This window comes from Egretta garzetta, unplaced genomic scaffold (genome assembly GCF_000687185.1).
Source record: "Egretta garzetta isolate BGI_Z169 unplaced genomic scaffold, ASM68718v1 scaffold248, whole genome shotgun sequence".
Classification (NCBI taxonomy): domain Eukaryota; kingdom Metazoa; phylum Chordata; class Aves; order Pelecaniformes; family Ardeidae; genus Egretta; species Egretta garzetta.
Genome location: NW_009260596.1, coordinates 3,367,518 through 3,393,979, shown reverse-complemented (window position 1 = coordinate 3,393,979; position 26,462 = coordinate 3,367,518).

Here is a 26,462-nt window from a genome sequence, read left to right as displayed (position 1 = left end):
TTTTAATTTGTGGGTGTTTGTCTTGTGGTTCATTGCTTCCCCAGCCACTGTGTCTAATTTGGAATTACTTTTGTTTCTACATGTTCTTCGCTCCTTGCCTTTGTATAAACTCAAGGCTGCAAGCAGAAGCTCCTGAAATCATCTAAACTAAGCCCATGTCTTATGCTAGTGGTGTGTGAGCACTGCCTTTTTGCTGTTACAGTCAGAGTAAAGATCTCTGGACTTTTGTCATATTTGGATTTCTTTTATCAACTGTGATGTTATATATATGCAACATGCATTACCTGAAGTAAGTATTCCCAATTTTATCAGGCAACAGATGGAGTTTGCTGGTGTTTGACTGCTTTTTTTCTTGTGGTCTTGAAATTTTACCCTGTCCTCCAAGATGTTTTTATCCTCGGTCAGAGTGACCCTAGACTGCATCAATATCCGATATAACCAGACTTACAGAAGCTGAATTGTGATAATGGAGGTAAACCATGAGAAATTTTATGTTTATAAATGTTCCTGGTATTTTAAGTTTTTAATGAAGGGAGATTGTAGGGGGAAAGTGCTGCATAAATGGATATCATCTATAGATCACACAGTACTAATAAAATTAATATCAGTAGTTGTGAATCTGCAAAATAAGGTTGTCTGATTATTTTAATAACAAAACAACAGTAGAGCTATGGCAAGAGGGCTATATTGGTAATGTGCAAAATGCCAGTGAACAGAGAAGGGCTAAAGAAGCTAAACCAACGTGTCTGGGTGTATTTTGGGGGGGGCGGTTGTTGGTTTATTTTTTTTAACATGTAGTATCTCATCCCAGTTCCCGAGAAAACGGATCCATCACTGTGTAGCAGCATTTGAAGCTGGGAACTCATGCAGCAGAAGCTGGCTGGGATTTCACAGCAAATGATGCATGACCTGTGCTATTTGACATCAGCAGCCTCAACAAAGTGCTTGTCGCCAGACCCAGCCTTAAAGGATCTATGTCTGATGGCTGTGTGTTTCAACAGAAATGAACACAAAATGTGTCGCCACATCAATGTGACCAGCTGTCTCCCCGCAGTGACTCAGGGAGGCATTTTTGTGTGTACTCCAGGGCCTTTGTGTTTCTTTTGATACTAGCATGTCTGTGTTTACTAGTCTGCTCTTCCAAGGCCGGCTGAAGATTTTTCAGTACTTTAAGGACTATTTTTCAGTGAGTGGGTGTCTAAAGCTATCAGACACGTAAGCCCACAAACAGAGATAACACCCAAATCTGCAGTCACTGTTGGCACATATTTTGTCAGCCTCCTGAATCCAGAGGCAGTAAGTTAAGACCAGATTGCACACAGCCTGGATCAGTCTCTAGCTGCTCCTACACATGCAGACTTGTATGCAAGGGAGGATGCTAGCCAGCTGATTATCTGCATAATCTTAGTTCAAGATAGCCTGAAAAAAAGTCTTTCTTAAGGTTGCCAGCTGCATTTTTAAAGGGTCCACCTGCTGACCATGCTATCTCATGGAGCTGTAAAAGATTTCATACTCAGGTGTTGCAGAGTCACACTGCTTTCAGACCCAGAGCTTGCTCCCTGTGAGACCAGCGCCAGCTGTGTCTTGCACAATGCAGGCGTCTTCTGCTCAGCTGGGATTTAGCATGATCACCCAGAAAGTTGAAGAATACACACTTAAAGGGAATCTTTCCAAGGTGGTTGGCTGGGCACTCTTGGAAGCCGTGCTTTAATTTTATTTCTCTGTGATGTAGCTCCAATTGCTCAGTAAGATAACAGTTAAGTCTTCATGTCACATGGAAGTTGTGAAACACAGCTCTGTATGTGAATCCCATCATCAGTTGCTCTGATGAGTTCCATAAAATGGTATTGTATAAATAACAGAATTTAGATGGTGCATACATAATTTTGTAAAACAAAGGTGCAGGGGAGAGATGAGTATTTGCTTCTTCTGAACTATACACTGCTTGTAACTTAGCCATAAGCTCCTACTAAAATCAAACATTTAAGGTGTTGTTATGTTTACCTTCTCCTATTTCAGCCATAGAACTATAAATGTTTATGTCTGACACTGCAATATTTATTTGCAGAGCTCAGACACTGTTGCAAAGGTAAGAAGACATTGTTATTATACATTACAAATGAAACAAATGGAGTCAAAGAGATGAGATGACCTGACAAGAAACACTGATGAGAAAAAATGTGATAAGGTTTGTAGATCTCTTGTGCAGTGCCATGACCCCTCCCTTACATTTGTCCAGAAATAACAGAATAAACAACAACAGGATAAATGGAATATTCTGTGTTTCTTTCTCTAAAATATAGAGAAAAGGCAACAAATAAGTACTGTTGGTAAATGAAATAAGCCACATGTTTGAAAACATAAGGAAGACAGAGGCTGGTGTCATGGAATGATCAGGGGTAGGAATGAATCCCAAAGCGTAAATAAAAGATGAGAAGGAGAGAAAGGCCTTGATAATTATTTTTGCACAGAAACAGCTGAATATTTTAAGTTTATTCGAATATCCTCTGTTGTCCTCACTAATTCTGCTGACAGTTTATCAGGATTCATCTCTCTCTCACACCAGCCTATAAAAAAGTAATGCCTAAGTCTTCTTTTCACTTTTTTAGCTTGAAACTGCCACCTTCAATAATATTGGTTTTTTTCTCCTTTTTTAAAAAATGCAGTCAGATTATTCATATTCTGTGACGTTAAGCATATACAATAATTTATTTTGAAACTAGTGTTTAAACTTTTTGCTTTTTACAGTGCTGAAACAACATTAACAAATCGAAGTAAATAAATAAAATCAAATATCCATATTTTCTATGCCTGGAAAATTGATTTGATTTTATGGAAATATGTTTGACAAGGATGTACATTCTCTTTACATCAAAAATTATCTATACGAAAATAAATATCATGTTAATAAATTTCAAAAGAGGATAATCAATCTTCTCAGCCTGATTCTGTAGCTGTGAATGTATTAAAAGACTACTAGAATTGAATAGACCAGTCAATTTTTTTTTTATCACATGAGAAAAGTCTCATAAGTCTCAAGGGAAATAGCATTACGCCTTATGTTCAAAGACTTAATGGACAGAGATCAGCTTTCAGTTGATTATTATTAAGGAATCTTTTTGAATGTAAAACACATCTTTCAAACCTTTTAAAAAGTGTGGTAAGGGAATTATTTCCAGAAATATTGTTGCAGATGTTTTAGGTCAGGATGACAACTATGATGGTAGTAGTAGGAGTCTGTCTTTTTCAAGCACATACCAGAAATTAAGCTGAAGTTATGTGCCTTTAAAAAAGAGAAAAGAAAAAAAAAAAAAAGGGAAGTTACAGTCAACAAAATGCAATGATTTTGTGTAATTCTTTGCCTACATTTCTGAAGTTTTTTATAACGCACTTTTGTGGAAGATTTATTTTGACAATAACCTATTAAGGTAAATAAGATACCATTTGTCCTGGTTTCAGCTGGGATAGAGTTAATTTTCTTCATAGTAGCTAGCATAGTGCTGTGTTTTGGATTTAGTACCAGAAGAATGTTGATAACACACTGATGTTTTCAGCTGTTGCCAAGTAGTGCTCAGACTACTCAAGGACTTTTTGAGCTTCTCCTGCTCAGCCAGGTGCATAACAAGCTGGGAGGGAGTACAGCACAGCTAGGACAGCTAACCCAAACTGGCCAAAGAGCTATTCCATACCATATAACGTCATGCTCGGGGGGGTTAGTTAGTCAGTCGTTCGTTCGTTCGGTCGTTCGTGTCGGTCGGTCGCGGGCAGAGTGGTCACAGCTCGGGCTGTGTGATCGCGGCTCGGGGGGAGTGATCGCTGCTCGGGACGGGCTGGGCATCGGTCAGCGGGTGGTGAGCAATTGCATTGTGCATCACTTGTTTTATATATATTCTGTATATTCTCTTACTATTATTATTATCACTATTGTTATTCTTCTCTCTTATTAAACTGTCTCTATCTCAACCCATGGCTCTTACTTTTTTTTCTTTTCTCCGATTCTCTCCCCCATCCCACCGAGGGAGCGGGGGGGAGTGAGCGAGCAGCTGCGTGGTGCTTAGCTGCCAGCCGGGTTAAACCACGACACCATTTATAGGAAAAAACCCTGTAGTTCTGGCTGAGGGGTCATCAAGCCCAATATTACATCTGAAACACCTAAGGAAGAGCAAGCACAGGGAAAAGGAACTGTTATACATCCTCTGTCCCCTTCTCTCAGTCCACAGGTAGCTTTCAGGGGGTTTCCTGGAACTCATATGGTTGTCTAGTAGCCCACTGTATATCTCTCTTCCAAGTACATGTTTAGTTTCTCCTTGATCTCCACTAATCATATTGCAGCCTCAGAAGTGAGTTCCTAATTTACAGCACAGTAATCTGGTGTTGTACTGCAAATTAGCTCGGGAGAAACTTCAATATAAAATTCTCTCCTTGTGTTTCTGCATTTCTCTCTGTCCTCAGAGAATCGCTCAGCCTTCCTGCCACCAAGGGCTCATGGAAACAACTCCCTTGGTCTCTATCTTATCTCAGGATATCAGCTTTCTCACAGTTTCTTTCAAAAATGATGATAACTTGAAGGGGGAAATACATCTGAGAGATGTACCATTGCAGCAGCAGCCTCCTCTTTGTTTCCTAGCACTAATCCAAGTTTCAATCCTATTCCTGGCTTGAGCACAGCTGTCTTTTCCCTTTCTCTATGCACAGCTGTAAGAATGGCTCCCTAATTTACTGAACTGCTATCCTGAAGTTACTCTTGCAAAATACTTTCCAGTGAATCCGTGTCTTTCCTCTTATGCAGCTAACCACTGTCCTTCATCTCCTGCCCCATGCTATTCATGTCATATCTCAACTTATCTCATAAACTAATTATACACAATGCCACATAAGGATTGAGCTAAGTTCTGTTGCTAATTTTTGTAAAGAAATGACCGTTGTGGACTGAGAAAAGACAACTAAAGACAACATCCTTGTGATCAGGCACAATATCTCATTCATGTTGGGTGTGGATGACACATAAATTTCAGCATGGATTTTCTACAGTCTTGCTGTGTATGCTTATTCTTTCCTTAAAAAGGTCTAGCAACAGTAAATAGCAAAACTGAATTCAGAAATGATAAAAATATATTAACAAAAATCCTATCAAGCTATAGGTGAAAATTCAGAACCAAGAAAAGTATCTTTTTGTTCTTTAAATCCTTCTAAAAGTTTTGATTATAACTTTAGGATAATAAAAAATATTAGGATAATTGGCAAGTAGATGTCAATCTCCTTCAAGATTGTTCAAGAACAGTTACTACTAAGATATATAAAAAAAAGTATGAAGTACAGTTATGTGCAGACGGTAAATAAGAAATGCATGGACTTCTATAGAACCCTTTAATTCTATTTCTTGAAAAAAATTATTAAAATTTTTATAATTGGCTCTGAAGTTATTTGTTTTAGGCATACGTATCTTGGACTGTCAGACTAAGATAGTAAAAAATGTCTATGTGGACAACAGAAGCTCTCCACAACAGGCCAAACCTGTCCACATTTATTAATATACATGTCGGTTTTGATGCAAAATGAAGAAGTAACTGGACTTGGTCTCCAAAATTTTGCTTATTATATTCAGAAAGTCAATTTACTGTTGCTGACAAAAAAAGGGGGTTTAGGCTCATCATTTTATTGTGTGATATTATAACTACTTATATGGTACAAAATAGTCATAGAATAAGCTCACAAAAATACAGTAACATTTGAATTTCTAGAATAAACCATTCCAGACATCAGATGTTCCAAAGATAAAAGATAACATTTTTTCCAGGATGAAAAAAAGAGGAGCATATGCATCTTGAAAATTATTTGTTTGATTTCCTGATCAGCAGAAAACACATAAATGTAAACAGATGTTATTTTGCAACAGTTACATTATGGATGCGTATGTGTGAAAGAAATAGATGGAAAACCAAATATGTCATTGAGAAATTGATTGAGATTGCAACTGTGTTAAAGGTAAATCCTGGTTTTCAACGTGCTTTTCTTCATATGAGTTCTTGCTTTCTACAGATGCATGGACAAGACACATGAAAAATTATCTATGCACACTACAGATATATTTTTTTATATTTTCATTTCACTGCCATATCACATAGCATTATTTCATGACTCAGAGGATAGCCAAACCCTTTGACTAGATCTCTTTTGGGCCACTGTCAAAAGTACTGACAAGTCTTACATATGTATTTACATATACGTTGCTCTCAAAATAATTGTAATTTTATTCAGGCATATGCTCTGCAGAAACATGAAAAATGAATAAAACCATCTAAAATATGCTATAACTTTACAAGGTGGTGGTGGTGGTGTGTACATAAAGGAGATACGGAACATAAAACACCAAAACTCAAGATTTGGAAGAGAGTAGGATGCTAAGAGCATTTTACAGAAAAGGATATTTAATTTCCTGGTGGAAAGCACAAAATGGATATTTAAGTTTCAAGTGAGAATGAATGACTGAATAATGCAAATATTAACCTATACCTGAACGTTCAGAACACTGAGAAAAATATGTTCTGCCTCTGTACTTTCCCCTTTTCTATCTCCTTTTGCCTCCTCCTTTGTTAGAAATGAACCTGGGTTATCACTGTAAGGAAAAAGTAGAAACTAGAGGTATTATTTACTTGTTAGGGCCATAGGTGAGTAGTTAAGCCATCACTGTTCAGGTTCTTACTAAAACACTTTCAGAGTCTTAATTCAAAATGGTTCATAACTGCACCTTGACAAGGCTATAGGGAAACCTAGAGGTCTTAGACTGACTTAATATGCACTGAGGTAAGGGTCTTCCCAAGGCTAAGCCGAAAGGTTTTCAAAGGTGCTGCTTTACAAGTGGTCTGGGGATACCAGCTGTTTTTAAAACATACCTGAAAAGAATTTCAAAGCAGACAAAGCACTGCGTTAAAGCACGAATTACGTATCATCCTCCTATGTACTTCAGCCACTCCTAAGCTTGTCTTCCCCTCCCTTGCTCCCTTCATCTCCCAGCCCAGACAAAACTATAGTGTGACTCTCAAATTTCAGAAATATACTGAGCCAAGCTATACTTCTGCCATCTCACATTTCTGACATCCTATTTGTGAAAAGAGACTAGATGGATCCATTAAACATGTAATGATGGGAATGAGAGTAAGGAACCGCCACGTGGATGCAGTTCAGGGCCAGAAAGTACCCCAAGGAGAAAGGCTTGCCTGACCTTGGAATTAAAGAAAGGTGTGTGAATTCTACTGTGAGTGTGAATCCAGGCTAGAATGAAGGAAATTTACTCATGAGCAAGAATATCTACTATCACAATTTCTCCAGAATAGTTGTTCTTTACCAAGTCCTATTCAGTATCTGAAAAATACTACTGTCAACATATGACTGCTTTTAAAGGTCAAAGGCTGGTGGGCATTCAAGAGTAACAGACTGACTTAAAGGGAACTTTTTCACTCTTTATGCTACTGCACCATTTTTAAATCAGTGTGGCTCACTAGAGTTATTTCTAATCTAAACAAGCGTGCCAAAAAAGTATACCTTACAATTCTAAATCCTTTCTAAAACATAAACGTACAACTGTAGAAACACATATCGTTTGGGATTTCATTTCTATTTGATTCAGGTATGAGAAACCACTTTTTTTTTAATGACCATGGCATTTTCTAATAAAAAAAATAATTTCTTAAAGAATCCTCACCTCACGTACTATGCACAGTGATCTAGTTAATTTGCTGCTTCCCGTCAAAACTGGTTACAAGTCTAAAGCTTAGAAGTCACTTGACACTTTTTACTGCGCTGTGTTTTGCAGTGACATCCTATCAGTTTTTCTGGAGAACTATTTCGAGGAGTGAAAGAACAGTTTAATAAACTCTTGTTGGGGTAGACCACCTACAGATGCTAATATCAAGCATGCTGGTGGTTTTGGTGCTGTAGATACCTATCCACAAGCAAATTTTGAACAGAAAAGAGATCTTAACTTTGCAGAAATGGTGGAAAACAGGACTGGGCTTTAGAAACATAAGGTCTCTACTGGTGTTTAACATACGGGTTTAAGAGATAATATGAAAGTGTAATGAAGAAACCCAATCTTGAGATCAATTCTGACCCTTTCTAAGTGGAAATACCATGTACTATTAATAATAGACCATTATTTCAAATGCCCATCCTCTTGATGGCAATTACAAGTTTATCACTTAGTTGTTCAAAGTGATGCCTGGTTGGTTTAATTTCTACTTGACATTGTAAATGAGTTCCCTGAGAAACTACTGCTTGTTAGAAGTTTCTCAGTTCTTATACTGGCTTTCTTGCTAATTCACTTTGTGAGTGTGGACAGGTCACTAATTTTCTGAAGAGGTTAGTCTACACAGCAAACTGACAGCGTAGCACACAGGTGCAGAACTTTATTTAATAGAATTAGTTAAGGTGTGAAGAAGGGTCTATGCATGGAAATCCAGTGCTCTTCTGTGCGGACTGATTCACCTTGCAAGAGAGTTAGTATGTATGCATATTCCAACTTCATTTGTTTGTTGATCCAAACAAGTGGACTGATAACACACTCCAGAGACAATACTATGCTGTGAAACGGACAGAGATGGCAGGCTTGTTTTCTTATTGGTCTAGTCCTTTAGGAGTACTTGATACTCATCCCACAGCAGATGGCATATTTTACATTTGGGGACATTTCCAACTGCTTTGGGCCAAGTTTTTTTAATGTACTCAGATTATATCCTTCCTGTATCTATTATTTTACCTTTGTGTTGTAACCCTCAGGCTCCTGCATCTCTGACAGTACAGCATTGCCTCCAGAAGTAAGACAGCAATTTTTATCTGTTCCCTATTACCCTACTCGAGAACACTAACTTTTGAGGATGATACTATACTTTCTTTACTAGCTCTGTAATCAACAGTCTTAACTGTTTATTAGTGCTCTTGATTTGTAGGAAAAATTTGATCATGGAATAAGCCTTTTTTATTTTTGATTGTCTGATTTTATGCTTCATTGTTCTCATATTGCCTTGAGACACTAATGTATTTCGCTGTGCAACTAAATATCAAATGATACTAATAACTGTGAGGCTATCTATTAATCTGTCTCCTCTAGAATATTTCATATGTTATACTCTTTTATACTACTTAGTCAATAAAAAATTCATATGCCATAAAAGATACAGGCGTGGGCTATGGGTGTAGGATAATCAGTTGTTCTGGGGTAGAGCTGGACTAAGAGTAGGGTTGAAAGTTTTCTGGTCAAACAAATGATCTGCAAAATAGTATCAGTCTTCCTTTAAAAATACCCACCTATTATTGAATTAAGGTAAATATCTTGTTGAGCCCTTTTTATGCAGATAAAAGTCTAGGTGCTTCATATTAAAAATATCAAAACAACACATTCAGATTATTTGGATATTTGTTCCCATCCCCTCTGTTTTTTTTGGCTGAAGTAGCTGAAATTCATTTGGGATTATAATTTGCAGTCGTCCTGAGCATGCCCTTTACTGTTTAAAAGCAAACAAGTATTATAACAACAACAACAATAAAATATCTGAAAAAAAAAGACCACAGAAAAACCCCCACTCAAGTATATTTCTCAATGAACAAACAGACATGTTGAGACCATGACCCCAATCCAACAAAACAGTGAAGTACATACATCTTTATTTTGGTTCCTCTTTCCATTTACTTTACTGAGTGGTAGATTTAATATTAGCCCAGGCAATCCCATAATCTCGGAATGGTAGTACTACAAACTTACAAACTTCTAGAAAGATCACAAGCAAGTTAAAAACATGCTAATTGTCACTCCTGGATCAATAAAGATTCCCCTAAGAATATAAGAGTAGTTTTGCAAAAGCCTGTGTTTACTGGTGCCTGACCCATATTCATTCTATCCTCTTTTTCTTCTTTCATGGACAGTTTCATAGGAATCTGATGTGACTGATAGGAACAACTTTTACTTTGCTCCAAGTGCCAGCAGAACACTGATTCCCTGCTATCACAGGGCTGACCCTGTGGAAGTGTTATACTTTTTTCATCCCAGGCTAACCATAAACCAGGTGGAATAATGCAATTTTTCCTTCTCAAACATTTTGATTAAACCTTGGGGATGTTAAAATTTGTATTTAAAGCCATGGTAGAGTTCAGATCTTTCTGAATTATGACTGTTTCTCCTCCTTGTTTACAGCTTTCTGCAGTGTTCAGAAAGCATGAATACCCGATTTTCAAAAAAAGTGCCAAGGTCCCCCAAAGTAGATCTCAGACATACATTATGAAACATCATAATCATCATCGTTATTATTATTATTATGATTGTTGTTGTTGTTGTAAACCATTATTTTTTAATTAGCTTTTTAATACATATCCACCTCTGGCCTCTCAGGTATTTCTTCTCTATTCAAAGTCGAACCTCTCTCACTAGCACAGTGGTTTTGAAAACAAAGAACCTGATCTTGGTATATTCTGAGTGTAAAACAGAGAAGGAGGACTATAAACAAAAATAAGCCTCTCAAGAAGTCTGGCACGAAACTGTAATTTTCACAGACTACTATTTTTTATTAAAGCTGTGTTCAGAAAGACATCTTCCTATACATTCCTTGGGTATACTCAGATTTATATTTATATAACCAATTATAACAACAGTCAGTCAGAGGAAGCTGTTTTTGTTTAATAACATAGCTTTAAATTACATGCTATATATAAATTCTGCAGCAGCTCACCAACAGAAGTGTGATTCATACTGGAAAAGCAGAGGTCGCGAAAGGAGCACATCTAAATTGTCAGCCATTCTCTGTGGTTGGTTTTTTTTGTAGGGGAAGATCACAGAGGGCTCTGGGAGAGTTCTTTTCCTCCATGACTATTGGATAAGAGATACATGTTCTAATCTGGTTTTAAATGTATAAACAAATCCCACACAATATGCTTTTTCTCTTTAGAAAATTAAAACTTAGTGAGCAGAGAAGTAGAAGAGGAGTAATCAGCAGACAGTCAGGCCAGTTGGTGGGGACAATCTTTGCTGTACAGTTAGAATTTAAGTAAATCTACTGGGATTTGTCCTGGTTTTGGCTGGGATAGAGTTAATTTTTTTCCTAGCAGCTGTCATAGTGCTGTGGTTTGGATTTAGTATGAGAAGAACCTTGATAACACCCTGATGGTTTCGTTGTTGCTGAGCAGTGCTTACACCAGTCAAGGACTTTTTCAGCTCCCCGTGCTCTGCCAGGTGCACCAGAAGCTGGGAGGGGACACAGCCAGGGCAGCTGACCCCAAACTGGCCAAAGGGCTCTCCCACACCATATGATGTCATGCTTGGGGGGAGTTGGCCGGGGAGAGAGAGATCGCTGCTCAGGGATGGGCTGGGCATAGGTCAGCCGGTGGTGAGCAATTGCATTGTGCATAATTTGTTTTGTATATTCTGTATATTCTCTTACTATTATTATTATCATCATCATCATCATTATTATCTTCTGTTTTATTAAACTGTCTTTATTTCAAACCACAGGTTTTACATTTTTCTAATTCTCTTCCCCATCCCACTGAGGGAGGCAGGGAGGGAGCGAGCAGCTGTGTGATGTTCAGCTGCCTGCTGGGTTAAACCACAACAGGATTCTGTAAGCTTCTTTCAACAAAAATGTGTGGAAAGTGGTTAAAATCTTACAGAATTGCCCATTTCTGTATGTGCCTACACTTAAAGAGGAAATTTGCTTGGTTTTGGTTTTGGGCAAAATTCTGAAATTAAAAGCTGTCCAGGGCAAAGGTTTTGTTAAGGTTCTTAAATATGTACTATGTATAAAAACACACACCACAAGTATATATGTAAAATATATACATACAGACATGTAAAATATGTAGTGAGAAAAATAATTTTGCTTAAATCATTACGGATAGTAACCTAAATTCCCTTGCATTTATACATAGACCTACAACTTAGTTATGCAGATTGTGGTGACTTTCTCTGGGCTGTGGCTTCTTGAGGAAGACCAAACTTTTAATTAGTTTTCTTCAGGGATTTTATATACATTTTCAAAATGAGTAACTATCTACACACACCCTCAGCTTGAGTATCTTTTTGTCGAATAACTGGAAAGTAATTTTTTGTTGTTGTTGCTCTAGGCATTTGTTTTAAACTTATAAGAGAGGTGAGGAAATGTCATGTGAGAGACCCAATTTGTGCAAAGATTGATTAATGATTAAGTGGCAAATGCTCATTTCATCTAGTTGTTAGCATGCTGTATTGTGGTTATTCTGAGAGTGAAGTGGGCACAGTAGAGCCATCCAGAAAGCATGGTAGCAAGCCAGCTCTTCCCGTCATATCCTGAGGGAAGTTCCTCTGGAGAGACCTCATCAAACAGCATAGGAGGGCTTACTGCATTGCGGCAGTGGTGGGTCTTGTTTTGTTCAGCAGAACAGTCTGAATTGCTTGATAAACTCTGCCTGTTCGAATAAAAACCTGTAATACAGCCAAATGAGGAGTTTTGCACAACCGAGGGAAAAAAAAAAAAGCAAAGCATACAAATAGAGCAGGAAAATTGGTGTCCTGGAAAAAGGGTGTCTCAGAGAAAATGGTGTAGGGATTCACAGTGGATAGACAACTCAATTGGAGCTACCATTGTAATGCTGGGTCAAAAAGGCCTAATGCAAACTTTAGATAAATACAGAGAAAAAGAGTGAATAGAAGGAAAGAAGTGATTTTCCTTCTGTACTGGAATGTCATGTAGGATCTTTATCTAACATTTATAAAAAGGTTGTTGAAAATGTGAAGAGATGCCAACGAGAGATGTAAAAATGAGTTGAGGGGTATAGAAAGCCCCTTTCAGGAAGGTACTTAGAACTTAGTCCGTTTAAACTATCAAAAATAAGTCTAGAAGTGAGTTGAATGGTGAACATAATTACCTTTAAAGGGAGAAAACACTGGGAAGTGAAAGGCACTCTAATCCTGGAGAGAGAGGTGCAGAAAGGACCAGCAGCTGCAGAGCAAACCCAGGGCAACAGAAACTTGAAACAAGCTACATCTTTTTAAACAATGAGTACAGTTAATCACCAGACAAGTGGCAAAAGGTAGTAGATTTGCATGCCCTAAGGTCTTCACAGGTAGAGGGAGAAAAGCAGCAGATGAAATGACTGAATCTGAGCAACCTGAGACCTTGCCTGGAGCATCCCAGACATAAGTCAGAAGCCCATAAAGCTTATTTCAGAAAGTAAGAGCAGCAAACATCAGGGGAAACTACAGTCTGTGGCTCTACTCTTGCCACTTTCACATAACCGGAGCCCTAAACACTACTTTGGGTTTAGGAAGTGTGGCAAGAGCTTCATGTAGGAAAGGATAAAGAGGGACAAGCTGGGAATAGTGTGGGCTTAGGTACCTGCATTTGCCATAAAGCTGTGGCACCCTTGACAGCAAGAGGGGACAAAACACCTTGTGAAAGGCAGAGCCAACAGCCTGAGTGTGGGCACCGTCAGTCCTCAGTGGTGCCTGTGCTGGCAGCCTGGTGAGACTCTGGACCCTGTTACATGCCAGTTTGTTTCTCTGAGTCACTGTCACATGCATGCTCATGGAAAGTCCAATTTCAGAGTCATTCTTCCTACTTTGATCACAGTCTCCCTAAATTCTTTTTCCTGAGATAGTCACATCTTTCATAAAAAATAATTTCTAAGGGGCTATTCTAAATATTTTTGCATGTCTGTCTTAAACTAATTTTCCTTAAATATACATATAGATACATACAGTTCAATTTAGCTTGACTATGCAATCTTTTTTTCTTCATTTTTGCCTTGCTGAATGATAACCTGGAAGGATTTCTGCATTTCCTCTTGGGGTATTCATAATGAAAGAAGTGGAAACAAATATCTGAAGTCTCTAATACAGTGGTGGCATCCCCTGCCTTCATTCTGGAAAGCAGAATAGGGACAGAATTAATCTGGTACCTACTGTATTCCAAGCAGATTTCTTCTGCTGTTGAGTAATCTATACTTGCCTCATTTTTTATGCCTTTTCTCTCTAATTCTTAACTGGTTTCAGGATGGATAGATGCACATTTCTGACAAGCATAACTGTTTATGGGAAGGAAGGCGAAAAGCCTCTTCGTTCCAGCTGGAAGTTTTTTTCCTCTGAAAATGGCATTAGAAATATAAAGCGATGTGACTCAAACTCCAGCATTCAAACTTTAGCCATGGATAATTTTTTCCAACAATTTATCTACTTGCTTATGTGTTGTGGTTTTTTTTTTTTTCTTTCTGTGGGACCAGTATAAAATATATATTGAGAGGGTCCCACACAATCCCAGATTTTATTTCTTCTTAGAGAAACTTTCACTATGTTATGGAAAACTGCTGTTGATGAGACTGGTACATGTCCTACAAGGTAAGAATATGATTAAGCCACTCCTCTCTGACATTCAGATACTACCACCTTATTTTCGTACTGTTAAATCCTGAAAACAAGTTCCCTGTATACATCTGCTCTGAAAAACAGATTTTACCACACACACTTGTATATGTCATCATACAGAAGGTGTTTTCATGGCTTCATGGACTTACTGCAGCTTGGAAAATCTTGAGTGTTACTCTGGATTAACATTTTACTTGTTGCTGAATCTTTGCTGCTATTTTTACTCATGCTACCTAAATGCAAATATAACTACTGCTTTTAGACCAAAAGCTCATTTCACATGTGTCAATGCACAGCCTTCAGAAGGTAACAACACACTTTATTTTTTTCTCACTCCATTTAGATTTGAACTGAAAAACTTTAAGCAGATATCATGTATCCATTTACAGTGCAAACACTAATCACCCATACATTAGGGTTTTCTTCATTGTTTTAAAAATTAGTTCCTTTCAATAAGAAAATTATTCAGCTTTAAAATAAAATAATGAATCCTATAGTGAGTTTTATAAAAATATTACTTTAATGTTTATTTCTCCTGTCCCAAGAAAGGAGAACAGCTTCAAAGATCTATAAATCTTAATCCTTACAGTATTATCCACCACATTTCTCTTTGGTACTTGTGTCAAAATAAGATACAGCTGTAACTTGGTGGAGTCAATCCAACAACAAAACAAAGTCAAAGGCACCTTTTCTGCTCAGTCTTTACTGCTCACCTGCTGTTTAATGACAACAGCAAAGTTAGGCAAGAAAGATACCTTGTAGCCAACAGCATTGGTGCCAGCCAGTGTCAGACAAGCAGGACATGGAGACAGGGCTGGAAACTCAAGGTAATTCCTTCTAGGTAATTCGTTCTAGACAGTTGCATTGCAATGGAGGGGAGATGTTAAATCAGTCACTGGGATCATGAGAGACTGGCAGGTGTCAGAGAAAGGAGGGTGCTGAACAGTCTTCGGGTGGGGGTGTAATTCATGTCTGCAAGTTACAGAAGTTGAGTTTAGTGCAGGCGACTGCCTGGCAGCTGTGGCTTGGGCTTTCTGTGGCACAGGGGCGTCTGAGGCAGCTGGGGCTCAGACCTCACCAAAAGGGTGAGAAAAAGCTTTTCCTCCCTACTGGATACTTAACGTTTCAGCATGTCACCATGTCTTACCAATGTGAGAGGCGAGCAGTGCCTTCTGCCTCACCATATCTGCAGCCCTGAAGGACCTTGGTGGGAGCTAGCCCAGGTTTTCTGGAGGAGTGCCTTGTCTCTCACTTTGGCTCAAGGGACAGAACTGTCACAGGAAATGGTTGGCTTGCTCTTTTCAGAAAATTAAATTTTATAAGCAAATGCCTAACAGTCAGGTGAGAGGCATTACCTTACATGGTACTAGAATAGTTTTACAGTAGAATAGTTTTACTAGAATAACTGGAATAGTTTTACTGTTCCTGAGGCTGGACCAGTTTAAATAAGCATGAAGGGGGGTTAGTAAATTTAAGAAAGAGGAACAGCAACCACATTTTCAAACTGGAAAAAAACTCCCCCTGGAGCTGCAGCCCTAACTAGGCAATTAGGCTCCAAGAGACAATCAATGACTACTTTGTTGTCTTGGGGATGAAGATCTATGTTCTGACATAGCATGTAGCGTAGTGTCCTGACACTAAATAGTCAGAGCAAGTATGTAAATGCATTTTTCCCATTGCAGAGAGGTAAGGAGAACCCAGCTCTGAGGGGGTTCACCCAATGAAGAATTTACATCTGTGGCAGTCAGGGTGACAGATTTTGAAGTGAGGGCATGAGACAAGCCTAGTGGCTAACAGAAGCCCATCCCAGAGATCTCTGGAGGGATGGGAGATCAGGAGAGACTATAGATGATCTCTGCTTTCTGAAGCAAGAGAACTGAATAAGCACAACCAGTGGTCAGGCTTCAGACATATTCCAGTTATCTGTATGTATTACTGCATTTAGGGGTAAACCAAAGAATCTCCACATATGTCATGAAATTGAGGAGATTATATGCTTGCTCGAAAGTGTTTATTCTCTAGGCCAGTCAGCTGTGCTTAACTATGACTGGTGACTTAGTCGCTTGCAGACCTGGAGCAGCTGAAGTAGATGGTGTCCATTTATGACACTTCATGGGGGTGGCAAGAAGAATGTACAGTGATGACCTTACTCCCTAACGTGAATCTACTAGTGTTCATAGATGAAGCATTGGGGTCAGAGGAGCAGTGAGCGGCCCACCAGCAAAGGGTGCAGCTAAAAGACTGACTGGCTGATGGGAGAGCAAACGGGCATGGCCAGCCCATGCTGCAGGGTCAGCTGCAGCTTTTATGTCCAGCCTAAATTACAGTACATAAATGAGGTCTGGGATTTCACTCCAAAAATCTGTGACTAAGGCATTGCTAGAATATGGGATGTTAGTCAGGCTAAGCTGTTTCCTTACCAAGAAAACAGAAGGGAAGTCTTCATTATTTGAGAAACTTTATCCTACTTTCTTATCTTTTTTTCTGTTTCTTTCTCTCCCTTCAATACCATGCTTTTTGTGAACCATTTGACTCTTCTTTTGTGAACCATTTGACACTGTGTGTCCAGGCAGTGTTGATAAAACTGGATGTTTATTAATGGTCCCTAAACTGAACCTGCAGAAAGTTTTTTCATACTGGAGCTAGTGATAAAACTGTATCACAGATAGTAATTAGTTTGTGCAGATCAGAGAGAGATGAGTTTGGCCACTGTCTCAGTTCTTTGAGACTTTCATTCCCTGATGGGACTGATGGATAGGAAATTATATCAACTTTGGTTCCTGTCCCATTGCAACTACATAATCATTATAAAGTTCTCATTAGTGGTACCTCAGCAAAGACCAGATAGATCTTGAGGGAAGAGTAGGGGATTTTTACCTTTTTTTTTCCTCCCTGAAAAGGTCATCAGTTTCAGATTGTTAAAAAAATTGACTAGAAACCTGAAGGCTGGCAAGTACCTGGTGATGAGTCTACATTACCCAGACTTGATTAATAGTGGAGACTCTGAAAATACAACCTTCACTGCCTTTCTTAAACTTCTGATAACATGTTTAGAAATATGTTAGTTTATCTCTCTAAACAAGTCTCTGACATCTGTCAAAAGTGACAGATTCCTGGCTCCATAATAAAATGACAGTATCTTAATCAAAATGGGAAGATAGCTATGTTACAAACACATAAGTTGTTTCACAGAGTGATTAGTTCCTCCCTATAAATGTATGTGATTGCATTAGGTTCAGAATCTGTCATTATTTGCTTAATCTGACGTTAACATGATAGGAAAGTCAAGATCATTTTCATATGTTATAATCCTTTGCCCTTTTCTTTGGTTTTCTGCCCACAAGATGAAACATGAAATATACTGTCTTTTTGAAGTACTATTCATTGCTTTCACCTGCCTCCATTCCTTACTGTAGTTGTGTTTAAAGAAGCAATACTTCCTTGCAGTAACAAAGAGACCATTTCAGAAAAGTGTGGGGCAAGCTGATGAAAGAATTGCAGCAAGCCCAGAGTGCTTTACATTCTCTGAAAAGTGGTATGATGTCATACTTCCACTTACCTTACTGAGCAGATAATGAAAGTTACTTGCTTTTCTCTGCAATACCTTTTAACAAGCTCTCCTAGCTGTGTGGTTACGGTGCAAGAGTATCCAGGATAGCAAAGATCTTTTTGAAATGGAAAAGGGGAGCTTGTGTTATAAAATAGAAGTGTTCCTTTTTTCAAGATCTGAAAAAAAGTTGCCTTCAGAAAGGTGTATTTTCTATATTAATCTGGTCCTTGTATTGTGATATGTATCAGTGGGTGACTAGGTCTAAATCTGAAAGGAATAGATTTGGCTTTCCTAGGAATTAAAGATACTCAGATACATTTCCTTTCAAAAAGAAATATTAAAAAGAGAGTCTCACATTTTCCAGAAAAGCCATTATCAGCCAGGTAAATGTGCATTTATACAAGGCTGAATAGTTTCAATAGAAAAAGTGAAAAGAAACTTGACATGAGATAAACTGAGAACCTGATGCCATGGTAGATTTAAGAAGAGACTAACCAAAGGATGGTTAACTATTTTTGAATAAGCTGGTTTTGAACTAAAGGTCCTTATCTTTCTCTTGTGTTTTGTGCTTTATCAAAACCATCAGTCTTCATATAACTCAAAGGAAGAGGGTGGCAGGAAGAGCTGAAATCTCAGGCTCTTATGGGAAGGAAAATTCTTTAACAGACTTTATTCTGCAACAAACCCCTTTTATTCCTACATGTTGCAGCATTTTGTCATCAGTCAGCAACTTGTCATGTTTTCCACTTTAACTAACCTTCAGGAGCCAGAGGTGCCATAGTCATATTGTCTGGTATTTATGTATGAGGGAGAAGGTGAGCAATTGATTGTGGTTCATTCATACAAATAATGTGATTGATCCTTTGCTGACTGAGGAAGGCTATGAAGACTAAGTAGGATACCTGTGTGTATACTTCATCCACCAAGAAGACAAAGGCATGAAGGAAATCTATTCATTATTACACCTTTCTCTATTCTGTGTATCTTCTCCATTGGTTTAGAGGGAGAAGGTAGTGGAAGGAAAGGAGAGCAGGAAACACGTCAGAATTCTCCAGCAAGGATTTTTCCATATGGGAATACATATAATTATCGGGTGTCACTGTCTTTGAGACATAAATTGTAATTTCATATTAATCAACAGGATGTGAATTGTCCCTTGCTAGCCAAATTTAATTTCAATTAGAAGAAATTAGAAGAAATTAAATTTCTTCTTATGAGTGTCATGTAATTACAATCGGAATCTGAATTTCATTTTCTCTGGCAGCCTCCTTTTTGCAAGAAGTGAGCCTGCACTTCCATTTTATGCAGGCCCATAGCAATTGCCCAGTGCTCTGCCTCAGAGATGCAGTACTGGAGTTTCATGTGGTCATATGCAGTCTGAAAACATGACAGGAAGGTCATAGCAGCTCTAATTCAGCAAGTTCTTATAAAATGCATAGGTAAAAGTTGTCTCAGCTGTTAGAAAGGGAAAAGGTAAATTGATCTTGGTGAGGCACCCTTTGAAAAATTGTCAGCATTTGGTGTGTCAGTGTTCAGTTATGTTGAGGACAAATTCCCAAATAATTTCTGACTGAAATGCTACTAGACATCTCAGCAGGAGCAAGGGTGCACCATTAAACCCCCCGCCGCTGAAAGACAAGTGATATGTGCTGGTCACTGTGCATGAGAGGAGATGTGGCAGAGACAGAAAAGCCCAAATGCCAGCAGCTGCCCATAAGAAGGGTAGATATGTCTAAGAGGGCATTTGAACTGAGGTGTTTACAGACTCTCTGTCTCTCAGAGCTTTTCTGACCCCACACTGAGTTACCTCGAGGGTGCTCTGGAGCTGGAAGTTGTTTATAGCTTAGGAGAAAATTCAGGAAAAGAAATGCTTTCCAGTTTTAACCTGGAAGATCATTTTAATGCAGGTGAATTTAGTCAGCAATGTATAAGGTGTTGCAAAGCCCTCTACTTTCAGGTATAGATTTTGTAAGCTACTGTCGTATTTAAAACGTCCTCTTTCATTATATTACCAAAGTCTGCAATGCCTCACTGTGCTAGACACAAGGAAAATACTGATTACACAAAAATATAACACAAAATCAGATTATACTGAATATTAATTTTCTTTTATGCAGGTGACAAGTATCTGTCCTGCATTGAGTAGTCCTTTCAGAGACAGGCTGACAAGGATTATTTGTACCAGGAATTATGTTGTCTGTGCCCTTTGGTATCTAGTTCACAGAAAATCAGTAATACAAGTGTGAATTCATGAGTTTCCTCCCTTGATGGTTACAGTTACTGGAGATTTCCCTTCAGCCTTTGTTTTTCTACAGAGGTCCACAGCAGTCAGGCCAGACATTTTCTCTTCTGTGGTCTCAGGCACAACATCCTCATTACTAGATCTCAGTTAAATTAGGAGCAACTTTGAGAGCAATCTCCAGACCTCATTCTTCCACTTTCTATTAGCCATAGAGACTGTCTAAATATCACCACTGTCTGGAGACATGGCTTTTAGACAAAGTCAGATGTGATAGGCCTTACCCTTGGACAAAAAGAGGTCAACAGAGGTGGTGAGGTGGGAGAAGTGCATTTAATTTTAGAAGACAATAACTTTTAAATTTGCTTTAATAAAAGGTACTTCATATATCATAACTTCTCAACTGATAAGACTTCATTGGGATATAAGAGAACTTCTATATTTTTTCTCTAAAAAAATTGTCTTTTTTTTTAAACTAAAAATATTGAATAAGCATGTCTGTAAGACTGTGCTTATTTTTCCCTATAAACTGGAATGTCTGTACTGAATGAGACACTACATTCAAGGTATCTTTATCCAAATATTGCTGTCCTGGAGAAATGCAGTGCACTCGTTCTCCCCCTGCCACATCAGGGCACAGCATTAGTCCCACATTTGCCATTGGTTAGCAAGAATAACTGATACAGATGAAGGTGAAAAATACACTGAGATAGTATTAATATGTTGTTACTAGGGCAGTAACTGTGCAGAAAAGGCAAGAACGAATCAACATCCAAATAGTTTATTTTTTAGGCTTATAAAGATGAACTTAGTGCCCTCATCAACACTGGTGTAAGGCAATAGAATAAGATACTCTTATTTGCCCAGACAGTTTTCATTCAGAATGAATAGCACAAAAATACACTTGTAATAAAATTATGCATGGGTGAAGTTAAAGCAGCACTGCATGGCACAGGTAAGTCAGAAATAGTATTGTCATTAACTAAAATGTATTTGTCTGCTTGATTCACAGCATAATGAAGTTTCATTCCAGCTATTAAATAGAGCAGATAGGATGACAACGACATATTCTGCTAGGACAGAATTACATGCAGTGAAACCTGGGATCGTTGCTGGTGGTTACCCTTCCAGGCAACCAGGGGGTGTGAACAGAGAGGGGAGCAGTGCCTGTCTGCTCCACCACCACCTTGCTGGGGGCTTCCAGCTACACACGATGCCAGGCCTAAAATCCATTCAAGAGCGGTCATCAACAGTTATCTGATTTCTAAACCTGGCTCAGCACCAGGCTGGAAACTGAACTATGCCACTTAAGCAAGGAAACAGAGAAACATGGTTTGAATTGAGCAATTCCTTATCTGTCTCGTATCATGGCGCCTGCCAAAATAAGAAATTCTGTTGTATTTCTAGGCCATGTTTCGTTCTGGCTGTTATTTTATATGAGCTTCTTCACTTCTATCAACTTTGTTTTCTGGGTTTTGAAAGACAAAAAAAAAAAAAAAAGTTTATCTGACTCTATAGATAAAGACGCAAAACTATGTGAACTAATTAAGACTGCTGAAGCAAAGAGCATAATAAATTGGTTTATGAGGAAAGTAAGTGTCTTTACAGAGAAAGAGTTGATAGGAGAAAATGATGGCAGAATGGGAAAGCCAAGTAGCAACAAACTATAGGAAATTCAGTAGCTTTTCTCAACAACTTCTTGTGCTTTTATGTTAACCTAGTATGTAGAAATTAACATAGAAATGCATTATTTTCTGCTATTTATTTCTTAGTTTTCCAGTTCCAATAGTATTTTTATTCTTCTTAATGAAACAGAAATTGATAAATACCCTGCAAAGCATTTCACAGGAACAGCATTTAAACTTGAAGACAGGAAAGTGAAGCAATCTTACTTGAAGCTGCTCAAAACAGAAATCAGCTCTAAATGACTGACATTCACTGGAAGGAAGTTCAGAAACAAGATGTTCTCTGGCCTTCAGTCTTTGCTGAATAATGACACCAAAATCAACAGTCTCTACTAGAACTCAAATGTTTTGTGGTTCACAAAAACAAGGAATAAATAAGCATTGACTGTTCTGATTTTCTGCTATTTTTAGCAGAGCAAGCTGCTTTCTCTCCGTGACGAACTATGGAACAAAATGCCAGCATTATGGCCTTCCAACAAGGCTTATAAGGCTGAAGGAAAAGAAAATGGTATACCACAATAATTGATTGCTACATAGTGATTTTCCTATTAGTAGGAGAGACAATCTTTAGTGCAAGAATAAACGTCATAATTATAATCCCTTCTTACTACTATTCTTTACTGACCAAACAAAAAGGGGAAAAAATGAAGTGGTTCTATGAAAATGTTAGAGTAGGAGAAGAGAGGATTTGGGCAAAGCAAGCAAGGAGATTAGTCTTCTGTGAGACAAAAAGACACTTCAAAACTGTATTCTGGGTAAAAGGAACCACTTGTTCTAAGACAAAAGCGTATTTGGAAATTTTGAAGAATCTAAGACAGGAAAATGGGAGTGAATGTCTATTCTTTCTAGCTGCATACATGCTTTTCCTCTGCATTGATTGATTACAAGAGCTCCAAACCAGAGGATATTTGTATTTCCACAATTAGGTGCTTCTGAAATGGAGGAAAAGTATATTCCCAGAGTACTTGTAAAGCTGCTGCATGGTGAAAAGTTTTGAAATTGTTTGAAAGCCTGTCTCTGATCCTCTAGGGAATCCATGCTTCAAAATCCACTTTGCATGATGAGAGTACAGACGTAATGTCTGCACCTGGCATCCATTCTGATCGAGGAAAATGTAAGAACATATGGGCCTAATATAATGGGATTCAAAAGAGCAGCTCTGCGGGTATTCACCTGGGGTATACAATATGTTTGTTATATAAGATAACTACATGAAAAGAAATCATTAGAAGAACATAATTAAAGTTGCAAACTAAAAATCAAACTAAAATTTATTTCTTTCTGATTTTGCTGTTGGGCTCATGATTGTTCTATAGATGTGGATGCTTCTGTTTTTTACATTATCAACACAGAAAAGACCTTAAGGATGCAGTCTAAAAGACACAGACTAAAGCACCTGTTAAGATGGAAGAGAAAAATTAACTAGACATCAGAGTTGAAGATGTCTAAATTGGTCTGAGTTCCTGAGTGTAGGCTGCATGTGTTTTAACTGACAGACACAGAGGCTTCAAAGGATTTTAAGCCTCTTTATACTTTCTATGTGGAGGTGAAGACTTTTAGAAATATGTGTATACATAATTTGTAGATGTTTTTTAGTTATCTTTCTCAAAGGTGTTACTTTGTTGTAGAAGTAACAAGAGAGAAGACACTTACTAGATGATTAAGCAGAAGTCCATGCTTCTGCACCATTCTGGTAGGGTTTTTTCAGAGGATGTGTGTAATCTCCAACGGAAATTGTAGGGTCAGTTCTACGTTTGGAGATATGTACATGAGGTCCCGTATGACAAGAAAAAAGCCAAGAGTCCCTGAGGTAAACAACCCTCAAAGGCAGATGTACAAGGAGAACCTGAAGACTCATTAAATTTAAAGACAATGGAAGGTAAAATGTTAGTCCTGGCCACTAGCCTGCCAAGTGAAAAAAAATTGATTTGTTACTCTCTGTTACACAAATGTGAAACCGAGACACTAAATGACTTATGCTAGGTCCCATTGAGAATTCAGACCCAGAAGGGATTTCAGTCTCTGTCTTTCCCATCTGGGCTCAAAGACAGCTTGCTCCCTCTTCCACTGGATATCCTATCTGAGTCTTCCCTGAAATAAGACAAATTACTCAACACTGAAGCATTTCAATCTAAACTACCATTATCTCTTCACTTTTTTCGAGTGTTTTCTCATTATACTACTTTCTATCACTTATCCCATAGATCTAATCTATCCAAAATCTACAGCCACAGTCAGTTAGAATCATAGAATCATAGAATGTTTTGGGTTAGAAGGGACCCCTAGAGGTCATCTAGTCCAACCCCCCTGCACTGAGCAGGGATACCGCTAGCTAGATCAGGTTGCTCAGAGCCCCATCCAACCTGTCCTTGAATGTTTCCAGGCATGGGGCCTCCACTACCTCTCTGGGCAACCTGTTCCAGTGTTTCACCACCCTCATTGTAAAGAATTTCTTCCTTATATCCAGTCTAGACCTACCCTGCTTCAGTTTAAAACCATTACCCCTTGTCCTGTCACAGCTGGCCCTGCTAGAAAGATTTTCCCCATCTTTCTTGTAGGCCCCCTTTAAGTACTGAAAGGCCGCAATCAGGTCTCCCCGTAGCCTTCTCTTCTCCAGGCTGAACACCCCAACTCTCTCAGCCTGTCCTCATAGGAGAGGTGCTCCAGCCCTTGGATCATTTTAGTGGCCCTCCTCTGGACCTGCTCCAACAGGTCCATGTCCTTCTTGTGCTGAGGGCTCCAGAGCTGGACGCAGTACTCCAGGTGAGGTCTCACCAGAGCAGAGTAGAGGGGCAGAATCACCTCCCTTGACCTGCTGGCCACACTTCTCTTGATGCAGCCCAGGGTACGGTTGGCCTTCTGGGCTGCCAGCGCACATTGCAGGCTCATGTCCAGCTTTTCATCCACCAGCACCCCCAAGTCCCTCTCGGCAGGGCTGCTCTCGATCCTTTCTTCCCCCAGCCTGTATTGATATGGGGGGTTACCCCGACCCAGGTGCAGGACCTTGCACTTGGCCTTGTTGAACCTCATGAGGTTCACACAGGCCTACCTCTCCAGCCTGTTCAGGTCTCTCTGGATGACATCCCATCCTTCTGGTGTGTCAACCGCACCACTCAGTTTGTTATCTGCAAACTTGCTGAGGGTGCATTCAGTCGCAGAGTTTTGGGTGGAGAATTCATTGTTTCACAGAGGTGAATTTATACAAACATGGAACGGAACCCACACCATAAAATCACACTGTAGCTGATTATTTCTAGCTTTCAGAACAATTTAAAAATCATGCTACTTTTACAAGAACTGGAAGTAATGAAGCCTCTTGGGAAAAGCCAAATTTCCTGGAAGCGTTGGCTGAATTTTGAATTTGGAGCAGAAGAGAGGCCAATTATATTGTAAGAAGAAAATCATGTGAAACTGGATGGTTTGTTTTGTGGGGAGAGGAAATTTTCCCAAATTAGATTTTTTTTATTATTTTCCTGGTTTACATTAGTGAGCTACTAATTTATTCAAGTCAGAAATTAAAAGAAAAACTCAAAGAGTTAAATCCTGGCTTCATTGAAGACAGTGGAACTTTTATTCCTGAAATGAATATCACAATGAACTACCCCTCACCCCTAATTAATTGCATTAACATTTGGGGAAAAAAAATATGGAAGTATTGCCTCTGTGTGCCCAAGCAAAAGGGAAGTTGCATGTTTAAATATGGTTGTTCCTATGAAGTACCGAAAAACTATTTTGGAAACTTTCCCATCAAAGCAGCTGTGTCCTTTTAACTTGGATGTGACTAAGGACCCTGTTTTTCGTTCACATTGCGAGAACTGCTGAATGTAAAGCCATTAAAAGGAGCTTTCAAAATTGCTTGGGCAGACTTAATATTTTTTAAATGTTAAGGCATTAGCTTTTTTGGTAAAAATGCCATATTTCAAAAGGAAGTTAATCTATGAAGTATTTTGATAATCAATGATAAAACTCTTTTCAGCCCTTTAATCTTAACAAACACCTCTTAATAATTCCCATGTATTCTATCACTGCTTTATTTTCTGTTTTGCTTTGTCATTTGTTTTAGTGAGAGTTAAATAAAATATTATATCAAAAGGAGATTTATATATCCTTGTTCTGATAAAGGCAAAAACATTTTACATTACTGGAAAGTCACTAGCAAGACTTTACAAGGAAATGTTATTTTATAAACAGCAAGAATCTAATAAACATGTGGGACATAAATAGAATTTTTGAAACATCTTGGGTTTTTGCCACCAAATAATAAAGTGTGGATCTCCTGAGTCACCAAGGAAAAAGGTGTATTCTGAGTACTGGTAATTCCAGTCCATATATGAACTTCGGTATTTATTCTAGCTAGACGCTGCTGGATCATTCACTCAAAGGGGATGATTGTATAAATCAAACCACAAGTTACTGGACTCATTAAAACTGCAGGGTTAAATACTAGGACCAAAGTTCAGGTAAGAAGTCAGGCTAAGCAATCATGTAAGGCCTTGCTATGACTAACTTTCAATAAACCATCATTTTTCTTATGAACGTTCTTATTGCAAAGAAAACCAAGTAAGCAGTGCTGTGGGAATATGAAGCTGCTCTGCTAATAAAGTA